Raw genomic sequence first — 9,793 nt, forward strand, 5'->3', positions numbered from 1 at the left:
ACCACCCCCTTCTTTTTGAACAATCATCAACCTGAGAGACAGTGCAGCAGGAACTGGCATGTCATGACAAGCAGCCCGTATTCAGAAGACCAGAATGACAGTAGTGCCCCTCTGTATGTAAGGATGTTACCTGCCACATGATTGCACATTTAGAAGACATGAACATAAAAGATCATAGGAATGGTGCAAGCGAATGTATGTGTAGTGATATGCCAGCACCACAGCCGAATTTCACCTTTTCTAGAATGTGGCCCTGTGATGTGACACCTTGCACATGTAGGCCTTTCCTAACTGTACTGCACTCCCTACCTCCTCACGTTTTCCCACACCAGCACCTGTGCTTGAGAGCTCCATACCTTCTGTTACACCCTGACCAGCTGCTCCTCATTCTTCATGGCCTGCATGGGATGATGAAGCCACCCCTTAGGAGCCTGCCTGGTCTGTCAGAGGATGGCTCCCTTTACATCTAAGTGCCCATAAACCATGTCCATACAAGAGGGGCTGCTTCTATCCTGTGCTTGGTTCTCTGTTTCACTACAAGCTATTGGGGGGCCAAGAAAGTTGCACACATTAATGTGTAGGTGAGGAAGACGGGCTTCAGAACACAAAGCCTGGTACATACGTGTAAGACTGCAAAGAGCACTTTATGGTACAGGTATGTCCACTCTTCAGCAGGACACAAACGCACTGCAAATGTGACAATGGCTGCGCAGAGAGCAGCACAAATGGGAGAGAATCCAGGGCTTTCTGAAGCTGGGTGGGAGAGCTTATGTGGCAGCAGACACTCATGTTCACAGATTTTACACAGCGACCTCTGCTCAGCTTATGTTAGTGGATATAGACTGCAGCCTGACATAAGGTGAAGACTGAAATGCAGAAAAACTGAATCCAACTCAGGAGAACAGAGAAAAATAACCAAGAGGAGATTCATAAGCTGCTTTTGCCCTGGGAAGGACTTTGATTGAGTGCTGAGACAACAGAAAGTGATAAAACAGCTTACATTTTCAGGATTGAAGAAAAATTAAGCACAAGAGGCATTCTCCTTTTCAAAACATTGTCCTTTGGAAACTGCACAGCCCTATAGAGGCTTTGCAGGTACTATCTTGACCCTTATAGCTACAAGAGCGGAACCACATGTGCAGGGTGACTGAACGTCTCTCATGATCATTAATCTAACTTTAGAACTGATGATCTCACCTGCTAGTGATAGGTCCTGGCCTAGTGTAAATGGCTGAATCATTATGGTAGTCATCTAACATGGCTGAAGCCCTTAAAACAAAAGCCCATCTTCCCAATGTAAGGGTCGAGTCGCCGCGAAGGAAGACCCCAAGAGTCGGTCTCTCATGCAAAGAACAAAGGGAATTTTATTAGCTGTGTGCACACAGGGCGGTCTGAACACGCAGGAACAGAGAGCGCGCGGAACTGACCATGGGTGGTGGTTTTAAGCTAGAAGACAAAGGGAGGAGGGGTTTTGCAAGCAGGGTTACAGAAGCAGATCACATTGGTTAATTTTAGGGTAACCTCTAAAATAATTGGTGGGTTTTAGAATATGTCCTAAAAAAGGAGACTAAGAACGGTCAGTTAAAGGTTAACTATGAACTGGCTTGGTGGATTCTTTGGGGAAGGGGGAGTAACTAAACATTGTGACCCTGTTTCACAAGTATGTCATCAAAACCCAGGGGAGGTGATGTTTGCTCAAGCTGGGCCTGTGATTTTATGGCCCAACCTAAGGTTTTGGGAATTTGGGTTACTCATCAAACCAGAGGGTGGTCTTTCTTGTTTAACTCATAATTTTCCAAATTATTCGGACCCTACACCAAGACCACTTCCTCCCTTATACTCCGACTCAGCCCAGGGTACAATTTCCTTTCACCCTTCCCACCACCTCAGGGAAGACCCCAGTCAGCCCCTCAGGTGTATCTAAACATCCCCTTCAGAGGCTTCCCCTGGGAGTTGTTCCCCTGGCAAAAGGTCCTAAAATCCTCCACCTCCCTTTGTTCAGATCCACAAAAATTTTTGTCTTCTCCAAATTCTCTCAAGGTCTTCAAAAATAATAGAGCTCTGTCCATTTTTCCTGCTGCCTCTTTCTCTGCTGCACCAGGCACCTGAATATACCTATCAGCTAGCTAATCAGAAGAACTTCCGGGCTGTCCTGACTCTCGTTTGTACCTCCTGCTGGGGCATCACATAAAAGCCCTAGACCACCAGCACTTGGGGCCTGATGAAATTTTGGGAATGATGGTCATCCGTGCTCCACAACATTAAATAAAAGGGCTTGAAAGTTCTGGGTGTCATTTCCATGGTCTGTTTGACATTGCAATGAGATGTGGCATGAAACTCCAGGGATAATAATAAAAACAAAATGAGAGGAAGTGCCTGCTTTGCAAACAGACCTCCATCCATCCGAGGTTCTGAGTTTCAGTCTCCTTTCTGTACCATGGCCCTTGTGGGGCTGGAATGCTACTAAAAAGAAGAAATTGGAGGGTAAGGGAAAGGGTTGTGAAAATCAGAGATTTCTGTTGATATTCTGTGCTCACAGCATCATCAGAGCTAGATATCTTAGAGAGGCTGTTGAAGCCAAGTGCTGGGAGGGATTTCTCTCCTCAAACTGAAGTACAAATGGCAGTACTGACTCTTGGAAGAGGGAGGCACTGGTCCATATCAATGTCACAAAATAATTGCAAAATTTTCTTCAGAGTCATGAGTTGACAGCAAGAAAGCTTTGTCTCACTGCCATGGCCATTGCAGACCCCATGTCACAATCCCAAACCCTCAGGAGAAACATGGGGGAGTCCCACAGGCATCCACCCATATGTGAAAGTGATGGATGTTCTGAAGATATTAGGGGTCCATCACACCATTGCAAGCCAAGACGAGCTCTGTTCTCTAGAGCTCCTCTGTCCCATGCCTGCAGGAAGACAGCTAACCCTCTCATGCACAGCCAGCTTCCTCTCTGTATTATAGCTCTTTGAAAAAGGAGACTGAACAGCATGGGAAATCCCTGTCCTGACACAGTAAGCTTTAAGATTAGAATGTTGTCTACAGCAGCTGTGGCAATGTTGTTCTTGGGTATGCCTTAATCATCCAGGGAATAAACCTAGGAAGCCTGTGACACTAAGTTACTGTGGGCTAAACTGTGAGGTTCTTCATGGTCAAAACCATGCATAACATGAAGACATATGAACTGTGTCTCCATCAGGCTTTGGATAAGACTCTGAGGTTTCCTCTGGAATCTGCCTGTTTCCCACATACAAATAGCCCCACATGCAAAGAGACATTATATCTTAGTTTGATTTTCTCTGAATTTTCCCCTCAGTGTATGTGTATGTGTATGTGTATGCACATGAGGATGTGTTCATTCATGTGCACTGAGGTGGAGATTGAACTCTGGGTCTAGGGCTAGGCCCTCAAGGAGACAAAACGCAAGACAAGAGGACTTTGCAACTCGGGGAGAGGCAGACAGCCATGCTGTGGCCCAGACCTCAAGACATAAGATAAAGAATTATAGACCTCCCTTAGGATAGGCATCAGGCATTGAAATCCTAAATAGGTATCAATCACCTGGAAGCCACAGAGAAGCACTAAACCAATCCCCTCCAGGAAAAGCCCATTTATGTACTGATGTCCTCTTGCTACTTGGCTCCCTTTCCCTTTTGGCTCTGGATTTCATCAATTTTACCTGAGAGATTGTGCTTGGATTCTTACGGATTGACCATGATTCTGTCCCGCCTATGCCTACCTAGAGAGTTCCCATGTTTCCCACCTTGGACCTACCTCACCACAGGCTTGTACTCTATAATAATCACTGGAACAGACATATTTGGGGGCAACCTGCTCAGGTACTCTTCTGTCCCTGTTTTGAATAGGAGCTGTCTTTCCCTCAATAAGTGTGTATTGCATTTTTTCCTAAAATTCATTCTTCAGGGGCTGGTGAGATGGCTCAGTGGTCTAAAGCACCTACTTAGAACAAGCTAAGCTAAGCAAAAGCACAGGGACCACGGTTCAATCCCCCAGCACCACATGCCAGCCAGCCCGGCCCCCTGGTGGGCTGAGCTGGCCACACACACACACAATAAATAAATAAATGAACAAATGAAAAAAATTTCATTCTTCAGTTTTATTTATTTATTTATTATTATTTTTTGCAGAACTGGAGATTGAACATTCTTCAGTTTTAGAGAATAGGAATTCGCCGCAGGTATCTCTCAGGAAGGGAGCTTCATCCCCTGTGTCAGGAGGACATGGCTCACGCCAGCTGTGATCTTGCCCATTCCATCTCGCTGCTGGTCGCTCCAATGCTAGTGCTCTTCCCCAGTCTCTGCTTCCTGGACAGTTTGAGTGGGCAGCTTTCCTTCACTACATTCTTCTTTCCTGATGCTCCTGCCTTGGAGCTGGCCTGCCACAGACCACATGCCCTGAAGCGGTGAGCCAAAATAAAGCTCTCTGTCTTTAAGTTCCACATGTCAGGTACTATGTTCAATTAGTGAAAGCTGTGCTGCCAAAATGACTTGGCACCTTTGGTGAATTGCGTATCCCTGCACTTAGGAACCAAACATTGCTCCAAGTAGTGATAAGTTCCACCGGGATGGCTCTCCTTGAAAGAAGAGCAACTGTCTCCATTTTAGCTAAACCTGGCCCTATTTCGATGTATTGATATGTACCCTGCTGGCTCAATTTTATCTTCATACCAATTGGCCTGAAGCAATGCAAATGGGTCTAGCCTGGGTGCTGATGTGTGGTCTTTAAAGCCCTGTGACAGGTCAGTGATGTCCAGCTCCCAGGTGTATGTGTGAGGCAGGCTGAGACTGAGCTTCGAGAAAGAAGCCAGCTAGGACCCTTGAGCCAGGCAAAGAACTACACTCTCAATCAGAGATCACTTTTGTCAGGCACAAAAGTCTCATTTCTTGTCATATAAGTCCTGCTTTATCTTGGTCTGCTTAACCATCCAGACCAAGAGTATAAACATGAGGTAGTAAAAAGTAAAGCCATATTAATATGCTGAACTGTAAAAGGCTCAAGTCAGAAACTTCTGACATGGCTAGTTCTGTGGATAACCTATTACCATTATGCACTACTGGACTATATTGGATTATTTTGCTGAATTTAAGTACCTATAATATTTGAATCGCAGTGGAATACCCATCTCTGACAAATTAAACAAAAAGGGGGATATAAATGAAGGATTATTTTTTAGTGAAAAAAATATATATCTGTATATACAAAATAGGATAGATATACAGCTATTTCTCTTAGTTCAATGAGAAGAAAGATTTGTACCAATACTGTTTATGCAAGATATCACATCTGCATCTTGTACTATGAATAACTACCACGAAGACAACAATATGCAATGTATTATTTATTTTAACTGTCCTACTCACCTATTTTGAAACTGTCTCATTGCTATTTCTTTCTCAATAAAATTAATTTAAAAATAAAACAAAAAGTAAACAATTAAAATAAGCTGAAACAAAAAAAAAAGAAAAAAGAAATATTTTTCATAGTCACTAAAGCATAGAAACACATTATATCCACTAACAAGCTTAGCCATAACGTCTAAGAAGGTTAGTGTCACACTTGCTCTCTTGCAGCTGTACGTCTGTGTCTATCACAGTGTGATTGTGTACACATAACCCTGCTCCTCCTCTAAGCCTGTGGGGCAAACCATCCTGGGCAATGCTTCCTGGGTAATTGTTCTTTCATTTGTTTGCAGTGGCAATTGACAGAATGAGTGATATTTACCAGCACACTGTCATTTCTCTACCCCAAGCCTTAGCCAGCAAGGGCCTCTGCGTGCCCAACCCAGTACAGTTGCCTGCATTGCCCCCTGGTGGCTGGACGAGGACAAGCACCTTGCTGAGGTTGTACAACTTAAAAGCATGCGGCTTTTCACAATACCTGTCTGATTTTATATACTATAGCTCTTGCTTTCTTTCCAACACCGAGCTTTATCTTCCTAAGAAGGAGACAAAGGAAACCAGAGGAAGAGTTAGTGATGATGATTCTTAGAAAAATGTGCCATTAGAAGTAGAGGCTCCCTGGAAACTTGCTCAAAATCAGGCATCTGATGACAGCTAAGAGAAAATTCATTATCTAAACGTTAAAGTTTTTTTCTTGTAGGATGCTTGGGTGTACTTGAATGAATCTACCCCAGTGGGCAGCGAAGGCTGGATGGGTGGTGCACATCTGCGATTCTAGCACTTGGGAGGTTTAGGCAGGAGGATCACTGCTAATTCCAAACCAGCTGAGGCTACATAGCGAGTTCAACACCAGTCTGAACTGCATAGTGAGACCTTGTCTCAAAACACAAAAGAAAACAAAAGTTAGCCAAGTTGCAAACAACTGAAAGAACAAAGACCCAGGATGCTTTGCCCAGGAGGCTTTGCCCCACCGACTTAGAGGAGAAATAGGGCCATGTGTGCACAGTCACACCATGTGAGGGAGCTACAGACATGCATCTGTAACTCCCAGAACTCCAGGAGGCTGAGGCAGGAGGGCTCCTATTTCCAGCCTAGCCGGGACACCTTTCTCACCTGGTGAGCCTTTGTCTGGAAAATCAATCCATCCATCAATCAACCAATAAATGGATAAGCACAAAGCTCACAGCAGAATCCTAGGTGAGCCTTTCATCTGCATTGTAGCAGGAAGAGGTAGCAGTACGGCTGAAGTAGGGCTTGGAACACTTGATTTAGGGAGTCACTATTTTCAATAGCATTATTATTCTTCCTGATTACAGAAGTAACATATTCAAAGCAAATACGTTAATAAGTTTAGAAACAAAGAAAATCTTTTTTAACAAAGGCGAACCTAAAAACAAAATTTTGAGAAACAAGTCAGTTGTTACCTCACTAGGAAAAGACAGATAATGTTCATATTCAGAAATTTCCAACCAGAATATTTTCTGACTGTACTGAAAAATAAAAATGTGTGCAGCTCTATCTCTTATTCTGTGATTCATTTTTCCTTCGCAACGTGAAGGGGACCCTTTTCAATCCGTACACATTCTCCTAGCATGTGATTTACACCATCCTGCCATCGTGGCGATGTGTGTTTTGTTCCATTGCTTTCCCTCTCCCACCGCAGCAGGAGATTTGATAAGCATGTGGGAAATTTTGCTGTCAGGGAGAGGGGGTGCTTCTATAATAAGTTATTGTGGGTGTATGTGACAACCAGGGTGGGAGCTTGTTTTCTTTCTGTGGTACCAAGGATCAAATCGGGGACCCTGTGCTTGCCGGGCAGGCTCTTAGCCCTCTGAGCTTCTCCCCAGCCCGACTCTCATTATTTATTCAGTCTTCATTTATGCTTTCTTTTTTAAAAAAAAATCTTTCCATTTCTCACACAAGGGAAAAATATGATGCTGACAGCTGAGTCTGATTTATTTCACTTATGGGTATGGTCTCAAGTTTCATCAATTACCTATAAAAGTCTCAAGTACACTTTTCTTTTTTTGGTACTTTAGGGAAGGGTCTACAGGGTGTTCAAGGTCTCACTATTAGATCAGAGTCATAGTGATCCGCCTGTTTACAGCCTCCCAAGAGCTGGGATTATATGCAAGCGCCACCTCGCCCAGTCTCAATTTCCATCTCAGTGTGCCCGAGGAGTGAGGCCGGCACTGCAGGCCCGGGGATTGAACCTCCCGCCCCTGTGCCTGCTTAATTTGCCGAGCTATTTGATCAGCACTCAAGCTTGGTTTTCTTTATGGCTGAGTAGTATTCTTTTGTATATAAAAAATCTCACAATATTTATCTATTCCTCAGTTGATGGGCATTTGGATTGTCTCCAAATTTAGGCATCAGAAATTGTGCTTAAGTATTAAACCATGCAAACACATATCATATGAATTTGATGTTTTTAATTATTCTGGGGAAAGCTGGATCAAATGGGACCTCCAAATTTAGTTTGTTTGTTTGATTTCTTTTATTTTTTATGGAATATCCTCACTGAGTTCAAAAGTGGTTGCACCAATCTACACTGCCACTAACAATGGAGAAGGGCTTCTTTCTCCACCTATCCCCACTAGTATTTGTCACTGGCTGATTCCTTGATGATAACCTTTCTTCCTACAGTGAGATGGAATCTCAGTGTTGTTTGAATGAACGTCTCTTGAATAACCCAGTGATATGCCAGTTTTTCATGTGCTGATGTGCTGCTTGTATTACTTCATCAGCGGCGAAGTAGATCATGGCAGATGTCCTTTTTGAAATGAGTCATTGAATTTCAGGGATCTGATTGTTCTCAGTTCATTATATGTTATTCATATACGTCCTTTCTCTAAGGAACGGAGAGTTGGTTAAAATTTTCCCGCTTGGGTTGTCTTTTCACTCTGTGGGTATTTCTTTTGTTGTGCAAAAAGCTTTTTAATGAAGTAACTTCTGAGTTATTGAGTCCTTGAAATCCTTGGTGTGTGATCTGAGTTTTGAAGTCTCTGCCTACACCTATGGCTTCAAAATCTCTACTCATTTTCTCATCCAGGATATTTGACATTTCCGTTTTATTATCTAGATCTTTGGTCCGGTTTGACTTTAGCCTAGGGCCTGGTCATAAGCATGGGTCTACTTTTAGGCTTTGCATGCGGAAAGCCAGTTTTCCAGCACCATGTCCTAAAGAAGCTGCCTTTCTTTCTTGAGCATGTTTGGACCCATTGTCAAATTAAGGTGGCTGCGTGTGTTTGGAGTTGTGTCTGCACCTTCTAATCTGTTCTATTGATCTTCAGGTCTGTTTCCCGCACCACCGATACCATGCTGATTTTATTACAGTAGCTTTGGACATAATTTCAAATCAGGAATTGTGATGCCTCCTGCCTTGCTTTTGTTGTTCAGGATTGCTTGTATTATTATGCATCTAGTTAGGTTCCAAATAAATTTTAGGAATATTTTCTCTAATTCTGTGAGATGTGCTCTTGGAAATCTTATTGGGATTTCACTGAATTTGTATAAAAATTTGGAAATTATGTCCAATTTGACTATGTTGGTTCTTCAGACCCAAGAGCAATGAATAGATCTTAATTTTCTAATATTCCTTTGATTTTTTGGGGGAGGGATATTTCATTTTTAGGGAAGGGACTACAGGGTGTTCAGGGTCTTATGACTTGATGGGACTCATAGTGATCTGCCTGTTTACAGCCTCCCAAGAGCTTGGATTACAGGTGCGTGCCACCACGCCCAGTCTCAGTTGCCCTCTTGGCATGCCTGTGGGGGCAGAGCTGGCACAGCAGGGCTGGGGAATGAAACACAGCCACTGTGCCTGCTTGCAGGCCCTTTAATCCGCTGAGATATTTGGCTGGCCCTTGATTTGTGTTTTTTAAAGCACTATTGTTTTCTGTGTAAAGATCTTTTACTTACTTTGTTAGAGTGATTCCTAAGATTGTTTTATTTTTAATGCTATTGTAAATGGTGTGTTTCCCCTCATTTTTCTCTTAGTGATCTGTTCTTTGTGTACAGCAATGCTATTGATTTTAGAGTGCTTACTTTATATCTAAGTACACTATTGAATCCTGTGAATAAATCTAGAAATGTTTTGGTGCAGTTTTTGGGATTACCTATGTATAGTATCATGTAGTCCTAAAATACTGGTAATTTAACTTCTTCCTTTCATATCACTATCCCTGTCACTTATTTCTTGTGTCTAATTGTTCCAGCCAATGTTTCCAGAATTATACTGAATAAGAGTGATGATACTCAAGATCCTTGTCTTGTCCCTGATTTTAGAGATAAAACTATCTGATTTGACTATTTAGTATGAAGTTTGCTGTCAGTTTCTCATAGATGACTTTTATCGGATTGACATAAAACCA

Source organism: Octodon degus, unplaced genomic scaffold, assembly GCF_000260255.1.
Source record: "Octodon degus isolate 3935 unplaced genomic scaffold, OctDeg1.0 scaffold00456, whole genome shotgun sequence".
In the NCBI taxonomy this organism is placed as follows: Eukaryota; Metazoa; Chordata; class Mammalia; order Rodentia; family Octodontidae; genus Octodon; species Octodon degus.